At 44.7% G+C, this 22,644-nt stretch overlaps 1 protein-coding gene across 3 annotated transcripts in view; it reads right to left on the bottom strand.

The window, feature by feature from the left end:
- The window catches only part of SOCS6 (suppressor of cytokine signaling 6), a 36,737-nt gene extending 17,031 nt beyond the window's left edge, over positions 1–19,706 (bottom strand). The window contains exons 1-2 of one of the 3 annotated variants that reach the window (XM_074987522.1): positions 18,928–19,706; positions 18,312–18,473 (exon numbers count right to left, since the gene is read on the bottom strand). The gene's annotated coding sequence lies outside the window, so the exon portion shown is untranslated. The remainder of the gene's footprint in view (positions 1–18,311; positions 18,474–18,927) is intronic. The other 2 variants (XM_074987523.1, XM_074987521.1) reach the window with 2 other exon arrangements.
- Between the last annotated feature and the right edge of the window lie 2,938 nt (positions 19,707–22,644).

Below are 22,644 nucleotides of genomic sequence, written 5' to 3'. Positions count from 1 at the left end.
TAGGTCTGCAAGTTTGGCACACACGTGACACTCACACATACTGTAACTCTGTGTAGGAAGGCTATAGGTGGACTGACTCACCAGCCCATTGCTGAGGACAGTATCAAAGGGAGTGACTGGGACATGCTGAAGAGCCAGACTTCCCTGCATCAACTCAACAGTAGTAGCTCTTTGTGTCCCACGGGACTGGCCCCACTCCCTGTTCCTGTGTTACAATTTGGCACATGGAGTTGCCCTGCTTCCCTTCCATTATGACAGAAGGTGCAGTCTGGCCACACAGGCATTGTGACCTACTGAGTGGGCTCACTCTCAATGCTCTGGCATGGCCTCCCTGCACATAGAAGCCGCCTCATGGAGCAGGGGGCAAGCTGTCTCTCAACCCTTGGTCCCAGCCCCACTGGATGGGAGTGACTGCTATAGGGTGAGAGGGAGGCAGACTCTTCAAGTATCTCCCGTTGCCAGGGGCCTCCCTGCCTTACAAAGCTGGAATCTGAGTTTCAGTGACTGACCAGATGGTGCTGTTGCAGGTCATCAGTGTCTCCTAGGCATGGGAGGAGAAGAAAGCACTGCTAGCAGAGGACAAGAAGAATGCTGGTTTGCTACGATTTTGAAGAAACAGAGTTCAGTTTCATTCACCAGGGTATTTTTTAGACAAATTTCCCTGAAAAAAACTAATTGCCCTTCTCTACAATTAGATGTTTCAATTAATTAGTTTGTCTATTTACATAACTCACCATTGTACTACTGCTGCACTTATCGTACGCTATAGACATTAATTTAGAAATACAAAATCACAATTATAATAAATTATTAGATTTATTGTAGCTGAGGCTTAAGTATAACAAGGCTTATCTACAAATTTTACAACATAGCAAAAACACATCCTGTTTCAGAACATTCACCACAACTGTGCACAGAGATAAACTGAACAGAACAATACAGACACTACCCACAATTAACACTCAATGACTGGTTCTGGAGAATTTTTTTTAAAAGGACAAGGTTCTGAAACTTTTGGTTAAAGCCTAATACGGAAAACACCTAAGTATATAGTTAGCCTTGGATCTGGAAGCATCTTAATGCAAATGCCTAATTACTTAAAGTTGTGAGCTTAATTATCACAGGTAACATGCCACTGATTTAAATGCCAAATGTGCTATTGATTTGAAAGGGAAATTATGCTTCTAGAACAAACTGACATGACACAGCCCCAATTTATCAACCAATATGTACATATAAACTTGCACTACACATTAAAACCACAGCCACTTAACTTCTTTTCATTCTGTATGGATTCACACAAAATTTCTAATACGTATTTTACAAACTGTAAATCCTAAACAATATCTTAATAGCCTGCACCTAAGTCAAATTTCATTACTGATGAGAAACAAGCACCATAAGGTCTCACGACATGGAATTAAAGGAAACAGAGGTTAAAGGATTTTGCGTAATTCAGATTTCTTTTCAAAGAGAGTACTCAAAATTTACCTTAAAATTAATCTCTCTTTGATCTGGAAAACTAAGTAGCCTGGGGCAAAAAGGAAGTACAGTTATTTTTCTACATATCAATGGTTAAGAAATGGTTCTTCAAAAGCTAACATTTTGCATTTTACTGAACACCTCATCATAGCCATAGGTAAAATGTACCTTCAGCAAAATGATAAGAGAACACACTGTCTAATGATGAGATTTTTTCCCCACCATCTACCCTCTAACACTGTAAACACTACTTAATTTTTTTTTAATGAAGAGAGTTAATGCCCAGGTCCATAATAGATGCCACAAAATAAAAAATTCCAGGTGGGGAATATTAAAAACTGCATAGCAATCTTTCATTTTTTACTGTGTCATAAGAACTTTGGAAATGCTATGTTTTCTTTTTACTAAACTCGGACTAAATTCCAGGGTCAAAGGTGGAAAACTGTTTTACATTAATCTATTTTAATCTGAATGCTTTCTTATGTTGATGCTCTAAAGCCTTCTGAAAACAAAAAACATAACAGACCTATTTGGGACTGGCTTTGACAGTTTTAAATTACAAGTGGGATTTGTACCAATGCCCATCCTAGCTCCTTCTTGCTTTTCTCTGGAGCTTTGCAGCTCAGCATGCATCTTGTAGCTTAACATAAGAAGTCTGCATACACTCTTTCACGTGTGAGAGGGGAGGAGCCAAAGCAGTTCTGAGCCCCTTATAGATATAAATAATCCTACACCTTTTGCACTTGCACAGTTCAACTGTAATTCAGGCCCTTCCTTGTCTAACAATAAGAGCTATACCCCCGAACACCCATAATTATGCACTAAGCATTTAAAACTTTCATATAATAACTCAAAAAGTTTCATGTTTCACAAGGGTCTAACAAGAGGTATAAAACATAAATGAAAAACTGTCCATCAGTAATCATGCTTTATCACAATACACAGAAAATCTGATAACCCTCATCAATCCTAAAAATAGCAAAAGTCACGTTCACCTTTGCTCATAGACAAGTAGGAGGAAAATCACATCAGTAAAAAACCCTTGTGTATCAAAAGCTTTTGCATACCTAAGTGCAATCAGCTGTACACAAAATGACAACAGAAAGCAAAACCATTTAAGCTGATGCCAGAGTGCAGAGTTGGGACCTTAGGACTGGCAGTGGGGAGCCCGCGCTCCCCTCCCCCACAGGACTGAAGCTCCCAAACTGTGTGTTTGAGGGTGGGGGGAAGATGGTGGAACACCCTTATGGGCTGGCTCCAAGCAAGCTGGGGCAGAATCAGGGCTGCAAGCTTGGCCTGGCAGGAGGGAGGAAGCAGTTCTGCTTACTGCTGCATCCCCCAGCCCCAGCAGGGGGGAATGGCAGCACAGGGAAATAATTATCTGCTGCCCTCCCTCCCCCGCTGCTCCCTTTGGCTGGTATCATGGCCAAAGGGAGCTAGGGGTGGGACGTGCCTGAGAGCACTGGGGGGGCGGAGCCATACATGCACCAAGGAATCAGCACAAGTTAAGTGCCCTCCAGCGCCAGCCTTTTCCTGCACCCCTCTCTGGCTCAGACCTCATGCCCCCAGACCTCTCCTGCATCCTATCTCCCACCAAGATTCTGGGAATGGATGGGGGACAAAATCTGCTAGCCCCAGGCCCCCCAGAGTTTGGCCTAGGGAAGCTCTGAACCTTGGTCCTCCTCCATCCTTTCCTCACTGGCTAGAATTATTTAAAATGGCATCTATCTTCATAGCTAAGTGTAGAGGACAAATGTACTCTTTTAACATATTTTATTACAATTTAAAAAAAGGCATTCAACACGGGATAGTTTCTAAAATTATTTATTTGGGGAGTAATAAAAGTAGACTACAAATTTATGTAATAAAAAGGAAAGGGAGAATAGGAAAGATATTTGTAAAACCATAAGAGGAGCTATGTTTCTCTAAAGTAGGACAGTCTTTCCAACAGAAAACACATAGAAGTATCAACAAATGCCTTTAGTCCTGGAGAGCTAAAACACTTCATGAAAAGGGCACAACCCAATCAATCTTCCACATGAAAGCAATGCCAAAGAATTTTAGACAACAGTTTGTCTTTGAAATCCTAATGTGTTTTGAAAAATAATTTTAGAAACACAAAACAATGGTTTAAGGTGTGCGCTGAGAAGCTGGAAGTAATAAAAGAAAGCACCTTCTCACTCAGAGCAATTTCCTGGTCAGCATTAGTAGAATAATTCTTTTCCTATTATGATTCCAATAACATGACCTCCAGCAGCAGCTTTCAAGCCTTTCCCTAAAAAGGGAAAGAAAACTGACCGTAGCACAACAGCATTGAATGTTCCTACACAATTAAAACACTACTCCAATTTTCATGTTGGTGCTGCAGTTAGTTTTTAGTTTATATAGTGCTGCTTTTGATTAATATTTCTGTAACAAATAAACAATAAAAATATACATAGTTTCTGAGTTGAAAAATGCATCAAACTCAGAGAATACATGTCTTGTAGCTAATTCAACAAGACATCATCAAACTTGTGGTATCCACAAGAACAACCTCTACTCCAATGGCCACATAAGAAATTGAATATGGTCAAATTCCCACACTGATTTTCCCCCCATTATGCTGGCTATGGAACGAAAGCCAGTACCATACAAAAGAAAAAAAAAAAATCTTTGGAACACACTCTACTCAGACTTGTGTGCACCAGCAGCTTATGTCAATATAACAGTGTAGCTCAGGCATGTAAAAATCCACACCTGAGAGACACAGTTATACTAACCTAACTCCCACTAGAGACTGCTGTGTTGGTGGAACAACTTATGCCACAGACGTAGCTACAGACCCTCAGGGAGCAGGAGTACCCACCTAAATGGGAAAAGCCCTCCTGCCTGCCTAAGTAGCTTCTTCACTGAAGCTACAGAGGTATACCTGCATCAGGGCAGCTGCACTGCTGTACCATGTTAAGTACCAACAAGTCCTCAGTTAATTTGGTCTTAAGCTGAAGAGAGATTAGAAAGTTAGAAAGAAGCAAGAGAAAATAAATGTACCAAATCATTTTTATACTAACCATTACGTGTGCCTCAGATTTAGAAATGTACCATAATTTACTTAGTGAAAACAGACTAGATTTATTGTTGGTATAAAGAGATAATGTGGAAAAACTGAAGGTTACTTAGCCAAAAATATTAAGACCAACCACATAACATTTTTCCCCTCATTTTGTACAGCCAAAATGAGTTTTGATGTGTATGTATTATCTATATGGGGATACATGCACAGTTATTGCTTAATTTTTGTCATTTGTACTTTCCATTTCTTGAAGCAATAATCTAGATTCACAAAGGCTACGTCTACACTACAGAGATCTTTCAAAAGAAGCCCTTCTGGAAGATCTCTTCCAAAAGAATTTATTTTGAAAGCGTATATCCACACACAAAAAAGAAGATCAGAAGAGTGATCTGCTCTTTTGAAAGAGAGCATCCACACAGCCCCTGTTCTTTTGAAAGAGGAGGCAAGAGATCAAAAAATCAGGCACCATGAGGACTGCTCTTTTGGAAAAAAAAGGGTCTGTGGAACATCTACACACATTTTCTCTCTAAAGTCGCTTTCAAAAGGGGGCATTCTTCCTGAAACGGAAAGGAAGAGTGATTTTGAAAAGAGTGCCACATTCTTTTGATTTACTTTAGAAAGAACACTTTTTGTGTGTGGATGCTCCACGGGATCTTGCTAATGAGCCCCCTTGTTTCAAAAAATCTTTTGAAAGAACTTGCTAGTGTAGACGCAGCCAAACGGAGCTATTGTCATTTGTAATGAACAGATAACTATGTGCATTATTCCTAACCAAATACAGCTCTGAAGGAGTAGGGCAACAGAACCTCCACTTAGACAAGAAGTTGTAAGAGATGATGATGTCAAAATGAATACTAGAACAAGAAGAACTGTAACTAGACATTTTGGCACCCTGCTGGATCAAACACATTTGCAGCCCTCCCCACCAGGTTATTTTTAGATGACAGAAGCTAATACAGAGTTAATGATAATGCATTTACAATAAAGGTGGCTCTTATTCTTTCAGGTGCCATATTCCCTTCCACACAATCCTTCAGCATATGAATAGTAGCCTCCCCAAAGCTCAGTATGGAGAAAGAAGAAAATATAACGTTGTAGCTGCTTGTGAAATCAGATTATGCTGTCTCACACTTCAGTGAGTACAATGTCAGTTCTGTGGTTACAGTGGCTAGATGGAGAGATCACTGTGATGGCGGCCTTGGTCTGTCTTGTAGGGTGTCAGCAACAGCCTAGCTAGGTCACAGCCCCAAGTACTGCAAGCACAGGTTACAATGAACATCTTTGTCGCCAGTGTGTATATCACCAGCAGCCATGATCCAGAGCTATACCCATTGCAGATTTCTCTACTGGTCTCTCCACATGTAAACAGCCTGTATTTTTATCAATTTGGGCACAACCGAAAAGTGTCCCAAGCCCAACATTAGAGGCCTTTTAAAAGAAAAGCCAATGTGTGTTCACCATCCTGGGACTGTTTGCCCTGAAAGTGTCAATTTCCTGATGCACAAATGCACCTTGTGAACCCCTTAAAGGTGTATCGTATCATAACAACGGATCAGAGGAAGGCTCCTTATACAGTAAAGCCTCACAATGCACCATTTTGAGGTGTGCTTAACTCACATTAACATGAGTTAAGCCCAACTCAATCCCGCTCCCCCTGGCCCTGGCTCAAATAGCCCCAGCCCCTGCTCAAACCGCCCACGCACAGCTCCAGTTCAACCCCCTGCCCTAGCTCAAAATCCCCGACAGCTCATCACCCGAGCACGATGTCAAGTCAACCCTCCTGTGTGGCTGTGGATCACCCTCTCCCCCGCATGGCGCAGCCTGGCTCACCACACCTCGTGGGCAGCTCCTGCTCAACCCCCCCCCCACCCTCAGTTCAAACCCCCCACAGCTCTAGCTCACACCCCGTGCCTCCCTTGCAGCCCTAACGCACCCCGGGCTTATCCCCCATGGCTCCAACCCAACACCAGCCTGAACCCTCCCCAACTGCCCCTCCCCCAACCCCAGGACTTGCCTGTCAAAAGGAGCTCCAGGTGCTCCTGCTGCTTCCCCGGCTGCAGAACGTGCACTGCACCAGGGGGAAAAAACCTCCCTTGACTTACATGAAACTCAGGTTACGCGTGTGAATGCAAACCTCGCATAAATCGAGGGACTGCTGTATTCCTTTCTCTGCAATAATGAATGAATTAGGCTGTGGCAACACCTAGTAAGGACAGGTCACATGAATAAGAAAACACAGCTTAAGGAGGGAGAAGAGAACATTTTACCCCAACTGAGTGATAACTAAAAAAGCATGTTTTTCTCTTGCAATGTTTACCTTCTTTACTTCTGCCAGTCAGAGGTGCAAAAAGCCAACTCCCCTCTATGGACAGTGTGGACAGCACTATGTCCATCAAGTATAAGCAATGCTCATCCACCCACTCATGGTATGTGGGTGGTTTAATTATGATGAGAAGTGGTGTCCCAACAGCACAGAGTGGCTACATGGGATAACTTAACAGCAACACTGTAGGTCTGTAGTATTGACATAGCTTTTAATTTTATTACTGCATCTTCTAACTGTAAATTACGAACAGCCCAGGACTTGTAACACCTCCTTCTAACCCTCTGTCTCCTCAACCCTGCCCCACACACACCCCCTTCCATTTTTACACAGGACAGGTGGCTCATCCTATTGAGGTAACTGTTAATCCGCTGGCACTCCCTGTTTCCCTCTGTGCTGGGCTTTTGCCCTCTGCTGTCATCTTGCACCTCACGCCTTGACTGAATCCCAGCTCTCCTCTCCCATTTTACACTTCAGCCCATCTCCTGCTGTCTTCAGATGCTGACACATTCATAAACGCCCAGCACAGTCAGTTTCCAGACCTTACTCAGACTCTGCCCATCAACTTCCCCTCCCCCAGATTTGCTAGAGATTACAAAGGTTAAAGGAGGCAAGTCAGCAGCTTCAGCAGATTATTTACTGAGCAATGAACATGCTCAGAAAGAGCCCAGCCAGCACTTAGCACCATGACTTCCTGCCACCCTGCCAGGATCCTAATGCTAAGGAGGCTGTGATCCCTGAGCTCCAGCGAGAAACTGCCAGGCCCAGTCTTGCAAGTTGGGGATGGAGGGGATCTGATACCACTCAGCCTGATCCTGTGCGTTGCCCCCTTTTGCACCCCAATGGCTCTGTGCCCTTGGCAGTCATCTCACTCTAAGTTTGGGCCTGGAAGCAAGAGTATGGCTATGCCTACATTAGAGCATAAAGTTAATTTTAAGGCACTTAACTCCATTTTACAATGTGACTGTGTTCACTGCAAATAACATTAGGTCAATTTTACGGGGTGCTAAGATACACTTCCTCCTCTGATGAGGCATCACGCCAAGTTTGAATTTACAAGGTCTAATTATTGGTAGTGTAGAAACAGCCTTATTTTAAATTGATTTTATCAGCCTCCAGAGGTATCCCACAATGCCACAAATGTGTCCACTCTCATCACTTTCACCTCCACTTCCTACAGGAAGTAGGAAACAGGAAGCCTGGCAATTTGAATTCATTTTCTTTCTGGCCAGTGTGACAATCACATCTAGCCATGATTTCTGAGCCGCAAAAGAGCCCCAGCATGGAGCCATCAGTAGAGCCAGGATCTCATTTCTGTGTGGGTGGATAATTCTGTGCTGAGTAAACACCAGGGATGCTCAGCAGTGCCAGGTGAAAATTAAGCTCCCCCACACACGAACATGGTTGCCAGGCTGTGCAGTCCATACCTTCAGACAGTGGCATGCCCTGCCCTGCACAGCAGGAAGGCTTCTTCCCTGCACAGGATTTAGCAGGAGAGGCCAATAAACTTGTTAAATGTGTTCTGAGAGCACCCTGCTGACTGAACCCTTTCAACAGATCCCAGCCGCCATGCAGCCATTACATTTTTAAGTGGTCACTGCTGGGACTTTTCTGTCCCTTTTTAAAGAACAGTGACTTAACAAGGTTATTTTAACCAAATGTATTTCACCTCCTTTGATCAGTTCTGGGAGTGCCCTCAAGTTGCCATACAGCATGGCTCAAGAATCATTGGGACAGCAGCAGAATGTGACTGGGAGGTGGGGGGGGGGGGGACTTACAGAATGTGTGGGGCTTTGGGGAAGGATTTCATAGGAAGGGATGTAGCTTGCTTTTTAAAGAACAACGATAACCTTGTTACCCAAATGAGTTCGGGGATCACCCATATGACTGAACCATTTCAACAGGTTGCTCAACTTGTTTTCTGTGCTTCACATTCACATGGGGCAGCTCCTACCCCAAGGCACCATGCAACTGGCAGGCGAGCCCCTGCCCCATCACACCACATGGCTGTGACCACCATGCTTCCAGACAGTGGCATGTCCTGTCCTGTGCAGGATGAAGGCTTCTTCGCTGCAAGAAACTTGTTTTCTCCCCTTCACATTTTATGGGGCTGCCCCCCGCCCCCAAGGCACCACGCACCTGGCAAGCCAGCCTCCTTCCCCCCACCACATGGCTAGCCCTCATGCCACCCCACCATATGGTGGCTGGGCAGTGCGGACCATGATGCAGGCAGCACCATGCTCTGTCTTACATGGGGCTTCATTGCTTGAGGGTTTAACCTCCTTGAGACAGAAGCAGAACACGCTGGATGACATATGGAATGTTCTCCCTTTCCAAATCAAGTGGCTCAGGGGAGGACCTCCTATGATGGAATGGAGCTTGTGGGCTCTCTCTCTCCCTTTCCTCTCACACACAGGCAGCTGCTAGGGATAGGGAGCGAATACTTCTAGCAGTCTCTTCACCTCATGTTGGAGATGTCAGTGCAATAGCCTCCCTCAAGCTTTCTTCACTTCTATGTGGTGACGACTCACAGACTTGGCTCCTTCAGCCTCTCTCTCTCTCTTCATTTGTATTTAATGTCAATTTGAAGTCTCTTGGGGAAAAAAATAAAAGCTGCCTCTTTTCGTAAAGATTATTTTCCATGTTTAAAAAAAAAAAAGCTGCCTTTTTCCCTAATGCAGAGAACTCAAAAAAATCTCTCTCATTAGGGAAAGACTTCTCAAAAACGACCGTTTGTTTTAAACAGCAGAGGGGAATGAGGGCAATGTAATCTGTGAAGATGACACCACATACCCACAACCACTTGCAGGGCATTTTTTCCCATAATGCACTGGCAGTAAAACCCAGAATGCAGTGGGGCTGACAGAACTGTGAGTTAGGTGCCCACAATGCACAGCTGCACCAGTCAAACTTTGGTGATTTGGTGGGGATGCAGTAAGTTGACTTTGTGAGCAGGTTTGAACACAACTTCAACTTTATAAAATCCAGTGTTACAAAGTCAACTTTAATAAATTCAACTTTATTTTGTAGTGTAGATGAACAGTGCAGTGTCATGCCATCTGTGAAGAGAACACAAAAACTGCCAATGCTCCTCACCACCTGAAGACACCACTGGATGTCAGAGAGATGAGAAACTCTACACGTTTTATCTTGCTTCTCTCTCTCCGTTAAAAGCTGCTGAATTGTCTTTCAAAAATAATGATGCATTGCGTGACCAGAGTGTACAACCCAAAGATGAAAATGTACCTTTCATTTCTGCTTTCTCGTAACTGTCACCAAACAGCACTTGTGACTTATGTTGTACTTTGAGAGAGCACAGACATCATTAGTCATGCCTCTACCTCAAAGTACATTATGAGGTCTTGCTGGCTAAGAGGAAAGAAAGCAGAAATTTAACCATGGTACAGCTTAGGTGAGCAGTCAACAGGGGTGCTGGAACAATTTTTATAGTAGGCATTCTGAGAGCTCTTGAACCCAACTGGAAACACTATATATAAAATGGAAACCACTTTAAACCCAGGGTGCTGCAGCACCCTCTGTACCCCTAGCTCCCGCACCTATGGCTGTCACAAATATAGCATTAAACCCTTAGTGATTTTGACAAAACTATCTTTTGATTAAAACATTCCCTTTTTGCATTCAACCATCACCCTGTGTGTCCAATTTCTTTTTTGGGGGGGGGGGCAGGGGGACTTGTATGCTTAACTTGAAGCACTTGAATAGTCCCCAGGCTACTCAAATGCTTACCATTAAGCACCCGCATAAGTCTCAGCAAGATCAGGACCTAAGACTATAATTACACTGAGGGCAGTTAAACTTTGAAATGTGGTCAAGTGCTTTGTCCCTAGCAGACTTACAGCCTTACCTACTATTGTATGTATTTTGGGTTCGTATGTAAACAAAATTATATAGATCTGAGCATTCCTGATAATTTTAAAACATACAACTATAAAATAAAGAAAACTCTGGCAGCCACCCCTCTGCCAATAATCTCCCAGAAATCAAAATAAAATCTTTAAGGCCTGTACTAGATTAATACAACTACAACTACCTCACACACAAAATTTAAGTCCTTCCACAATATCTAAGAAAAACTGAGACACCTTCTAATGTGCCCCAATGCCCCCTGCCCGCCCCAGTTTAATCAGTTAACTGGTTAAACTTCACTGGTTACCTAATAAAATGGAATTTTAAATTCCTAGTTGAAACTTGTGCACTGCCACTGCTACTCTGTCTCCCCACCTCACCCCAAAATGTATGAGCATCTGCTCCCTATGCAAGTCCTCTGACTGATCAGTTTCTTGCAGCATCACATTACTTAAAATAATAAAACTACAGCTTTTTTTTTTACTGGGTAATGAGTTGGACGGCAGAAAGAAGTATTACATAGATACATAGTTTTTACAGCAATATTAGTATTAGTTTCCAGAGATTCTGTCATTTACCAATGTTTATGTTTTTGTAATAGCACTTAGAAAACATATGGCAACATTATTAAGCACACCTGCACAGTCAAAGGCAAAGTGGATCTCATGCAAAATTACTTTATTGCAGGTCGCAGTAAATAACTATCACACTGACAAGAACATAAACACTGTAATAAACCTGAAATTTTCTAAAACTGTCTGAACACTACATTTAACAGATTATAGAAGCAAAGAAAGTTAAATCAAAATACATTATCTGTATAAAGTTGTTAGGGAAGCAATCTCCAAAAGGAGAAATTTCAGCCAACATCCCACTATGAGTGATACTTGGACATTTCAGGATTGTTTTTATAGTCCTTCAGAGAATATTAAATATTGTATTTATTTAAAGGATCAAAAATCCTTACAAGATAAATTTAAAATTGAATTTTACTTGCAGGATCACTTTGTAAAAAATAAAAAAGGGGGAAAGCCAATAAGGAACAACTTTTTAGACTTTACATTACGAATGCTATGCTCATATAGCTATTACAGCAGAGCCCCCTGGTATAGACACAGCTTATGTCAACAGTCTTTCTATAGGTATAGTAATACCACCTCCCCAAATGACCTTAGTTATGCCAAAAGAAGCACACTTTTATTGACATAGTTGTATCTACCTTAGGGTTTTGGCTAGCACAGCAATGTCAAGGGGATGTGGGTTTTTTCCACAGTCCTGATTGGCACATCTACCCCAACCAAACTTCATAAGCTAACCCTGGCCTTCCATAAGATGCATATTACATCCTTTCCTGTACATCCCTTACCCAGTTGGATTGGGTAAACCCTCAGCAAATGGTGGTGGATGGTTAAGTGCCACAAGGAATTTGTACAAGTGCCGAGCACTCATGAATCGTGTTCACAGCACCTAGCGTTATAGGTCCTCAGAAGCTCTGTAGTGGATATAAAAACAACCACTTTCATTTAGGTGCTTAAACTTGAATTTAGGGGTTTAAATGCAAGCAAACAGATTTTCAAATGTTAGCCTGTTTAGGTTTCTTGGGCTGGGACAACTACCATTACAGTTTTGACCTCTGTAGTCTGGCACCCATGGGACATGACTGATACCGAAATAGAGAATTTACAGGACCACAGGAGGTCCACTTCAGCCCAGAGGCTCCAATGTCAGCCCCAGAGTTCCTGCTGCAGGTCCCTTAACTGGGGTCCCGGCTGTCAGCCCCGGCTGCCAGGCCCTCTGCTGTCACTTGGAGTCTTAACTGCTGCCCCCACCTGTTGTTCCAGCCTAGAGCAGTGAGGGAGGTTGAAGGAAACTTGGCCCACAATAAGCAGACATCTGACTCAGTAAAATCATGCCGGACCATAAAGAGTGCTGGACCAGAGGGGATGGGGGAAAGTGGTTTTAAATGGTGTGACGCCAGCTGCATATCAGAGATACTGAGGCTAAATCACAATAGTCTGTTGAGAGTTAATTCCAGAACCAGAATTGCCCATATTACTGTGCACTACAGCCCCTACAGCAGGGCTTCCAAGAACGCTAGCATATGTTGTATCTGCACAGAAAGTTTCATAACCAGCACTCTATTATCCAGCACACTCAAGTAACCAGCATTTTAACCATAAGAAAATTTTAGTTACGTTTTCCATAAGTACAGTATAAGTACAGTGATAGTAACTACAAATAAATGCAGCAAATACAGCATAAGTTACAGTATACAATACTACTGTTATGGGTAAATAAAGTATTCTGCATACTTTTTGTTTGTTTTTTTGTTTCTGGACATCTAATCTTGTTTTCCTTTAGTGTTATGCACCGCTACGGATACCTCTCTGTTATCCAGAATATTTGAATATACAACAACCTCCCAGTCCTGAGACTCCCAGATAAAGATTAGAGAACCATAGAATACTAGGACTGAAAGGGACCTTGAGAGGTCATTGAGTACAGCCCCCTACTCTCATGGCAGGGCTAAGTACTGTCTAGACCATCCCTGATAGATATTATCTAACCTGTTCTTAAATATCTCCAGACATGGAGATTCCACAACCTCCCTTGGCAATTTATTCCACTGTTTGGCCACCCGGACGTTAGGAACTTTTTCCTAACGTCCACCCTAAGCCTCCGTTGCTGCAGTTTAAGCCCACTACTTCTTGTGCTATCCTCAGAGGCCAAGAAGAACAAGTTTTCTCCCTCCTCATCACACCCTTTTAGATACCTCAAAACTATCATGTCCCCCCTCAATCTTCTTTTTTCCAAACTAAACAAGCCCAATCTTTCAGCTTTTCTTCATAGGTCATGTTATCTAAACCTTTGATCATTCTTGTTGCTCTTTTCTGGACCCTTCCCAACCTCTCCACATCTTTCTTGAACTGCGGTGCCCAGAACTGGACACAATACTCCAACTGAGGCCTAACCAGCACAGAGCAGAGCGGAAGAATGACTTCTCATGTCTTGTTCACAACACACCTGATTTCACTGCACTTCTCCTCAGGGGCCCTTGAACAGTTATATCCTCTGTATCACTACAATGACAAATAGGCATTTGATCAAAAGACATAATCTGTCCCTTTTTTATCTTCCAGAATTTAAGCCTAGTTCTCAGAATTAAACTACTAGAACAGACTGTGCATACTGTACTGTCTCATAATCCATCACATTGCACCTTCAGTATTGTTACACAGATTAGGGAAGTGATAGGACTATTTTTGCTGCACTGGTGAGTCCACACCTAAGACAGAGTGTATCTATACCCCACCAAACCAGAAAAAAAATGACAGACTGGAAAGTATGGCAAGACAAGCAATTAAAAGGGGGAAGAAAAAATACTGAAAGGACTGATTTATGAACAAAATTAAAATTACCAGAACAGAAACAGATATTAGAAAATGACTCAGTAAGAGTGAAATGTTAGCAGGTACAGATCGAACCTCTCTAGTCTGGCACCCTTGGGATCTGACTGGTGCTGAACAAGAGAATTTGCTGGACCACGAGAAGTCAATATTGTCTAGCAACATCACCAGCACTTCCATGGCTTACTGGGCCCAAGACATTTAGGGGTAGATTACAGCTAAACAACAGCACAGAACACTGAAAGCCAGAGGTAGTGACTGTAAACAAACTTTCTGGGACCACAGGAAACTTGACCACAACCATAAGTGGTCGTCTAGCTACTGAACTCATGCCAGATTACGAAAGTTGCCAGATGAGGAAGTGATGGACTGAAGAGGTTCAACCTGTACTTGAAAAACCAAGCAAGCAGATAACTAAGAATATGAAGATAAAATTAAGCCCAGGAATACATACTTTAATCATCAGGAAGATGATTCTAGCAATAAATCTGATTAAACTCTGAAGCTATCACTCAAATAAAATAGTGGAATTATCTAGTCACAATTGGGCAAAGCACTATAGAGTAAGACACAATCCTTTATTGCACAAGGTACTGACAAGGTGGTCCAACAGAATTTAAAGATGGAATTTGACATCCACCTATTCTGAAGAAAGTGAAGTCTTGAAAATACACTGCACGTACAGGTTGTAGCTCCCTGGTCTGCCACCCTCAGGACCTAAGAGATCCCAAACGAGGGGATTTGGCAGGGCTTCATACACCAGCCAGCTCCCCAACACGGGGCTGCTGTGGTCCCCCGGCTTCATCCAGACTCCACATGGTGGCAGGGCTGATGGGGTCCCCACAGCTTCAGGGCTGCTGGCGGGGCTCCCTGCCCCAGCCAGCTTCCCACTGTCAGGCTGCTAGGATTCCTGTGTTTGGAGGGCTGCCAAGGTTCTCCCAGTCCCAGCCGTGATCCCCACAGCTGCAGAGCTGCCTACAGGGCTCTGTGCCCCAGCCAGCTCCTCACCAAGGAGCTGCAAGGGTTCCCCCAGCTCTGGACAGGGTCCCCATGGTTGCAGGCAGATCTTCTGATTGGGGCTGGGCTCCTCACAGTGGGACTCCCTAACGCCAACTGGGCTCTTGGTAATGGGGCTCCCCAACCTGGCTGCCTGTCCTGGTGCTGCCGCGAGGCTCCCCAGAGCAGGCTGCCAGCAGGGCTCCGCTGTGCCCCATACAGCTGGAGTTCTCTGAGCCAGGCGCTCTCTGGTCCATCAACATCCATTGTCCTACTGAACCAGGGATGCTGCCAGAGGAGAGTTTCAACCTGTACTATGTGTTCTAGGCATTTTCAAGGTTAAGGCCCTTATCTCATGCTTAGACATGTGCAAGGTGGATCCCCATACTCACAGGCAGACCCCACTGATCTCAATCAGACTCTGTACCTTGAGGGTTTCGTTGACTGCATCCAACAACAGGATCAGAGCATAAGATACTGAAACATACAGACATAGCATCAACTTAAATAAAAAACACCACTCCAGTCCGCAAATTTTGCCTAATATTTTTTCAAATTAAAACACACTATTAGAAAAATATTCTCCTATTCTCCCCACTTTCTTCTCTTTACAGTAAACCCCCGAGTTTTGCGAGGGCTGTGCTCCTGCACACCTTTGCTTAACTCAAATTTCTCGCAGCGGCACATCTGTCTGTCCACCGAGCTTCCCCCAGCTGAAGGACCCAGGGGCTGGAGCTGGAAGCTGGTGGAGGAGCTGTGCTCCTGCCAGCCTCCAGCCCCTGGGAACCCCAGAATTTTGACTTGCACTAACTCATGTAATTTCTCACCTGAAAATACTTACATGGCATATTCCCAAGTTTTCTTTTAGAGATCTTTATCAAATGATGCAACTATAAATCCATTGAACTTTGTTACTGAAAGTTTGCACACACTAAACCTACTACAACTACATTAAAATATTTACTAGTTGCTCTACCCCTTTAATGATTATTACCCTTAAATTACTATTATAAACAATACAAACCTAGGAAATTCAAAGTTCAGGCTCAACTTTAAAGAAACCCAAACATGGTATATGGAAATGTACAGTTCAGGCTCTCAAATTAAACTCAGCTCTGCCCTGTAGTCATATCATGCCATAGCCATACAATTAGGATCAATGCATTTTGGTGTTTGTGACCCTAGCTTACATTAAACAGATTTTTAGATTCCCTCCTCCACCAAGTGGTGTCAGGCATGTTCGAACTGTTCCCTCTGGCACTGTTGCCTCAGGACCATGGTGAACCAATGCAGCATCACCAGAAGAACTGAAACAGACATCTGCGCACACAGACTGGGTGGGCACCCACTCTCCACTTCCATCCCACCAGACGACCAAAACAAGCACACTGGGGAAGACATGGAAAATGGGGTGGTTATAAACAGAGATGCCTCTGCATGCCTCCCTTGGTTTCCAAAGCAGTGACATGATGAGCCTTTCAAATATTGATAAGCAAGTTAGCATCACCATATAAACTTAAAGGATCAGTGACAGCTGAGATCAAGTCATCTAGCTACAGTAATTCTTAACATGTGTTCAATCTCTTACACCACTGTCACACCGCACAAAAAGAAGAATGATTGGTTGAGTGATCTCAGCTGCTGATCTGGTACCATCTATCATGATAACGGTTAAAAATAATAACATAGTACATATACTATGCAATTTCTTTAAATTTAGACTTTACACAAAATGTAAATAAATTAACTATATGGCAAATCTGAAAAGCGCATATTCTGCTAAAATAATTCAGGATAAAAAAAAGTTTAATGATAAGGGTTGATCTACACTCAGCATTTACATGGGCAGATTGTGAAAAATCCATGCCTCCTGGGGCATGTAGCCATCCTGTCCTAACTTCCCATATAGATAGTGCTAGGTTGAGGGAAGAATTCTTGCACTGACCTTTCGGAGAGGTGGATTAACTACAGTGAAAGGAGAACCTTTTCCATTAGTATACTGAGTGGCTACACTGAAGCACTACAGTATTGTAGCAGTGTGATTTTTTACTGTAAAAATGCCATAGTTGCCAAAATTCCTCAAGGGCTCACTTAATCTGAACTCTGAAATAACTTGTTTATTTCTCAGAAAAGTCATTGTATGGGTAGGGTATGCTGTGCCCTGCATATATAAGAGGCTGAATACCTGCTTTAAGGAAAAATTCAATTCAATTTTAACTGCAGAGCAGTGACACAAACAATTTTATTTTGAAATATGTAACAGGAAACCAGGAACCTCACCAGTGAATTAGTGCTTAAGAGAAACTGAACATTTTATGAAAGCATTTTGAAAGCTAAAGTAGATACCTTTTGCTTTAACTCATAATTTGCTTTCATTTTATCAAATATAAATGCCTATTTTCTTGTGTAATTGCTTTTCTAGAAAAAAGAACATTAAAAATTAATGACTATTTGTACTTATTCTCCACCAATCTTCCACAAAAATTTAAGACTCCTAGACAAGCAGAATAATTTTTTTTCATGGCTACCAGGAATGTTCCACGTGATCCATACAATCTGTGAACAAATGTATTAATATGAACCAACAACTCTTCAGCAGAGGTTGGCAAATAGTGCTGTACAACAACTACTTGCCTACAGCTCCCTAAGGAGGGAGGCCTGGCAGTGGGCATATTTTTACTTGGGGAAATATATACATGATTTTGGGCCATACCGGTGGAAACATACTTGGCATCTAGAAAAGAGGGGTTGAGGCAGTTATTGGAAGGATGCACAGTGGTAAGTGGAACTCTGATAGAGACGCTGCAAGGCTGAAACTGTGTTTACAGCTGCCATTCCCCTCACCCAGACAGAGGGTGGCCTGCTCTGCACCAGCGTCTGCATCTCAAAATCATGGAGACCCAATTTAATTTTGAAACCCAAAATAACGGAATCAGGGGAGCGCAGCTGGGAGCTTCCAGCTTCAACAACTTTGGCAGCTTTGATGATTGTGGCAACTTTGGTGTTTTGTTTTCATTTTTAAGTAACTTATTAAGCACAAGCAAAGGCTAGGCTTCAGCTTGTTTCTAGTGGACGAGAAAACAGTTTGGAGGGAAGAAGCTGAGGTGCATGGGTGTGTCTGTTATTAGAAATCTCTCTCCATCCTGTCTCACACCGCAGCATATTGTTTTCGCTCCCCACTTACCCCGCGGGTGAGAGAAGATCTGTCATATCACACAACAGCGGGACATTCGGATCCCGAGGCTCGGAGACAGAGGGCAAAGAGGGTGACCTGGGCGCCAGCCCCGAGCACTTGGCTTGCGGGGAACTCGGGGGAGAGACTCCGGCAGCTCCCCCTTACGCCGGCCTGTGGGGAGAGGGCTACAAGGGGGGATCCAGCCGCTGCCCTCACCCTTGGAGCGGGCGGCGGGCACAGAGACCCCCCTGCACCAGGGTTATTGTGTGTGCTCGCACTCCGCGCCGCCCCCTCGCCGGTCTGCGATTTGGAGCGCGGGTGTCCCACCCCGCGGCCCTGGCCCGGGCGCCGCGAGCTCCCCTGCAGGCCGCGCCGCGGCCCCGTTCTCTCCGCCAGGCCTGGCGCCGCCGCTGGTGCGGGGAGCGCCGCGAACAAAGGCAGAGCGGGGCCGCAGCCCGCAGCGGCCGGGCCGGAGTTGCCGCTGCCGGGGAGCTCGCCCAGCCCAGGCCGCCGCGTCCCGCCGCTCCAGGCCGCTCCGACCCCGCGAGCGGCAGCAGGGCCGGGCCGACCCCCCCCGCGCCACCCTCGCGGCTGCTCCCTGGCCGGGCCGCGCAGCGGGACTCACCCAGAAGGAGCCGCCGTCGCTGCGGGCCCGGCTCCGCCAGGCTCCCTCGCCGCCACCGCCGCCTCCGTCCCTGCTCCTGGTGCCGCCGCTTCCTCCGCCTCCGCCTTCCTCCTCCCCCGCCCCCCGGGGCCTCGGAGGGGCGCAAGGGGGCAGCCAGCCCGCAGCGCCCGCCGCAGGGACCGGACCGGCCGGGTCGGCCACGCACAGCCAGGCCGCCGCCCCCCGCTCAGTCCCGCATCGCCGCCCTGCGGGGGGGCGGGCTCCGCACCCGACCCCTTCCCCGGCCGGCCTGTCCCGCTCACTCCGTCCGCGCCCCTTGGCGGCGGCTCGCGGCCCTCGGCTTCCCTTCCCCGGTCCGCGGCGCGGCAGCACCCGCAGCGGCGCGGCCAGCGCGCCCCTCACCCAGCATGGTGGTGCCAGAGCGGCGGCGGGAGGGAGCCGGGCGGGCGGAGGCGGCGCATGGCGGCCGTGGGGCCAGGAGGCGATTCGCGGGGAGCACAGGCGCAGCGGGTACCCCCCGCCGGGACGCCCGGCCCTTCCTCTGGGTTGTGCACTCGGGTCCCGTTGGGCAGCCCGCAGCCCCTGTTCCGCCGCCTCGGGGGAGCTGATGAAAAAGCGTGTGCACGTGCCGGGTGCTCTCGGGAACCCAGCGTGGGCGCAGGTTGCCAGTTCACCTTCCCAGGAAGGCCTGGCTCCCACCCCCCTGCTGCGTGCTCGGGGAGCGGCTCAGTTCTCTTCCCTCGAACTCTTACACCGAGATGAACGGAAGCGGCAGAACACCCTTTGCCTCTGCTCTGCTCTGCTCTGCCAGATTTTACCAGGTGCTGCTGAGAACTTCCTGTGAAGTCAAGGGGCGTTAAATGTACTCAACGCTTCACGAGATCATGCATGATGACCGCTAGGATTTGCGTCTTTTCTAGTCTCTGTCTCATCTGAGCGCCTGAGCTGTATCTCTGCAGCCTTGAAATTGGCATTTTTAAAATGCTATTTTTAGCTTCAATTTTTGCTTCAAAGAGGGCCAGCAGGAGTGTGCAACCACAGCAGTGGTTAGGCTTTCTAATACAAATGAAATGCTAACCAAGAGCAATACAATTAAAAAAAATAACTTTTTTTTTGACAAAAAGTGGCTAGAAAGAATAAAACATTGAAATCTGTGGGCTGCAAACAGCCTGAAACCTACAGAAATATTATACTGAGTGGTAAAACCCTTTGACCTTTAGAATAGTATCAGTGACAGGAAATAAGTCTACCCTTCACTTCCTGATTTGATTTATAGAGTTAATAACTAATGTAAATCAAGAGCTCAGTCCTGCAAATACTTTCACAGTTATGTAATTTTATGTGTAGTTTCATCGGAGTCTGTGAGATAGTTCAGATGAAGAAGGTTATGTAGCTGCTTAACTGTTCGCCAGATAAGGGCTTAAATTGCAACTTTTGGGCCCCATGTAATTAATTTAAAACATGTTTTGCTTTCAAACACCTGAATAGTTCTGTTGAATTCATGGAGATTTCTCTCTTTAAATTCTTTTATAAATGACTGGCCTGGATTATGGTAGAATTGTATGATAAAATTTAAGTTTTTATAGCCCAGCCATGTGAGTTTCAATGACAAATGAGGACTGTGAGTATCTCTCAAGTTTGAGCCTTCTGCTTGGAACACCTTATAGTCTTTAGCTGTCTTTAAACTGTCCATTTCTATTATATCTTTAAGACTCTTCATATGTTTGCTATATTTCAGTGGATAGTGGGCCAAAATCATCCCTGAAGGCAGTGATTCCAGTTATGACAAGGATATATTGGTCTTTTTCAGGCGTGATACACCTACCATCAAAATAAGTATATATATTTTAATGTGTTTATAACACTTTTTATTATTTTATGCACAGTGAAACAACAAACAAGATTTGGATGTGGTACCTGATTCATGCTACAAAAGAGGTCACATGTAAGGTTACCATATTTGAACTTTCAAAAAAAAAGACCCTCCTTGGGATAGTTACAAGACCCCCTAAGGGCTCCTGCACTGCTAAGAGGGGATTGGATCAAGTGACTGTCTAAACTTGCTGTAGTGCCCTTTCCCTGCCACACCAGTTAACCTCAAAATTAAGGTTGCTTGTTCACCCAGGGTTGTCATGAGTTTTTGCTGTGCAGGTCATGTTTTATGGCTCTGTATCCAGATTCTCTACGCTGGAGTGGTGTTACATGCCCGTCCTGTATGGATGACCTGCTTCTTCGTTGACAGTGGTGTTCAGGGTGAAAAAGAGGTTCTCTTGCTACGTCCTAGCTCCATGTTTGTTGGGAGTGATGATTCACTGTCCAGTCTCACTCTCTGAATCCAGCAATTTACTCCTGTTCTCTAAAGACTCTAGCACATCTGCAAATTGACTGGAGCCTGGCTAGAAATGAGGTTATAGAATCATAGAATACTAGGACTGGAAGGGACCTCAAGAGGCCATTGAGTCCAGCCCCCTGCCCCAATGGCAGGACCAAGTACTATCTAAACCATCCCTGATAGACATCTATCTAACCTGTTCTTAAATATCTCCAGTGATGGAGATTCCACAACCTCCCTTGGCAATTTATTCCACTGCTTGACCACCCTGGCAGTTAAGAACTTTTTCCTAATGTCCAACCTAAACATCCCTTGCTGCAGTTTAAGTCCATTGCCTCTTGTTCTATCCTCAGAGGTCAAAAAGAACAAGTTTTCTCCTTCCTCCTTATGACTCCCTTTTAGATACCTGAAAAGTGCTATCATGGCTCCCCTCAATCTTCTCTTTTCCAAAATAAAGAAACCCAATTCTTTCAGCCTTTCTTCATAGGTCACATTCTCTAGACCTTTAATTATTCTTGTCACTCTTTTCTGGACCCTCTGTGATTTCTCCACATCTTTCTTGAACTGCGGTGCCCAGAACTGGTCACAATACTCCAGCTGAGGCCTAACCAGCACAGAGTAGAATGGAAGAATGATTTCTGGTGTCTTGTTCACAATACATCTGTTAATGCATCCCAGAATCATGTTTGCTTTTTTTGCAACAGCATCACACGGTTGACTCATATTTAGCTTGTGGTCCACTATAACCCCTAGATCCCTTTCTGCTGTAGTCATTCCTAGACAGTTTCTCCCCATTCTGTATGTGTGAAATTGATTGTTCCTTCCCAAGTGGAGCACTTTGCATTTCTCCTTATTAAACTTCATCCTGTTTACCTCAGACCATTTCTCCAATTTATCCAGATCATTTTGAATTATGACCCTATCCTCCAAAGCAGTTGCAACCCCTCCCAGCTTGGTATCATCTGCAAACTTAATAAGTGTACTTTCTATGCAAATACCTAAATTGTTGATGAAGATACTGAACAGAACCGGTCCTGACACAGACCCCTGCTGAACCCCACTTGTTATACTTTTCCAGCAGCATTGAGAACCATGAAGAACTACTCTCTGAGTACAGTTATCCAGCCAGTTATGCGCCCATCTTATAGTAGCCTCATCTAAATTGTATTTGCCTAGTTTTTTGATAAGAATATCATGTGAGACCATGTCAAATGCTTTACTAAAGTCTAGGTGTACCACATCTACCGCTTCTTCCCTATCCCCAAGGCTCGTTATCCTATCAAAGAAAGCTATCAGATTAGTTTGACATGATTTGTTCTTTACAAATCCATGCTGGCTGTCCCTTATCACCTCTCCACCTTCCAAGTGCTTGCAGATGATTTCTT

This window comes from Carettochelys insculpta, chromosome 2 (genome assembly GCF_033958435.1).
Source record: "Carettochelys insculpta isolate YL-2023 chromosome 2, ASM3395843v1, whole genome shotgun sequence".
Lineage (NCBI taxonomy): Eukaryota > Metazoa > Chordata > Testudines > Carettochelyidae > Carettochelys > Carettochelys insculpta.
The sequence above is the reverse complement of the archived record's forward strand: the minus strand, read 5'-3'. Positions and strand labels throughout refer to the sequence as shown.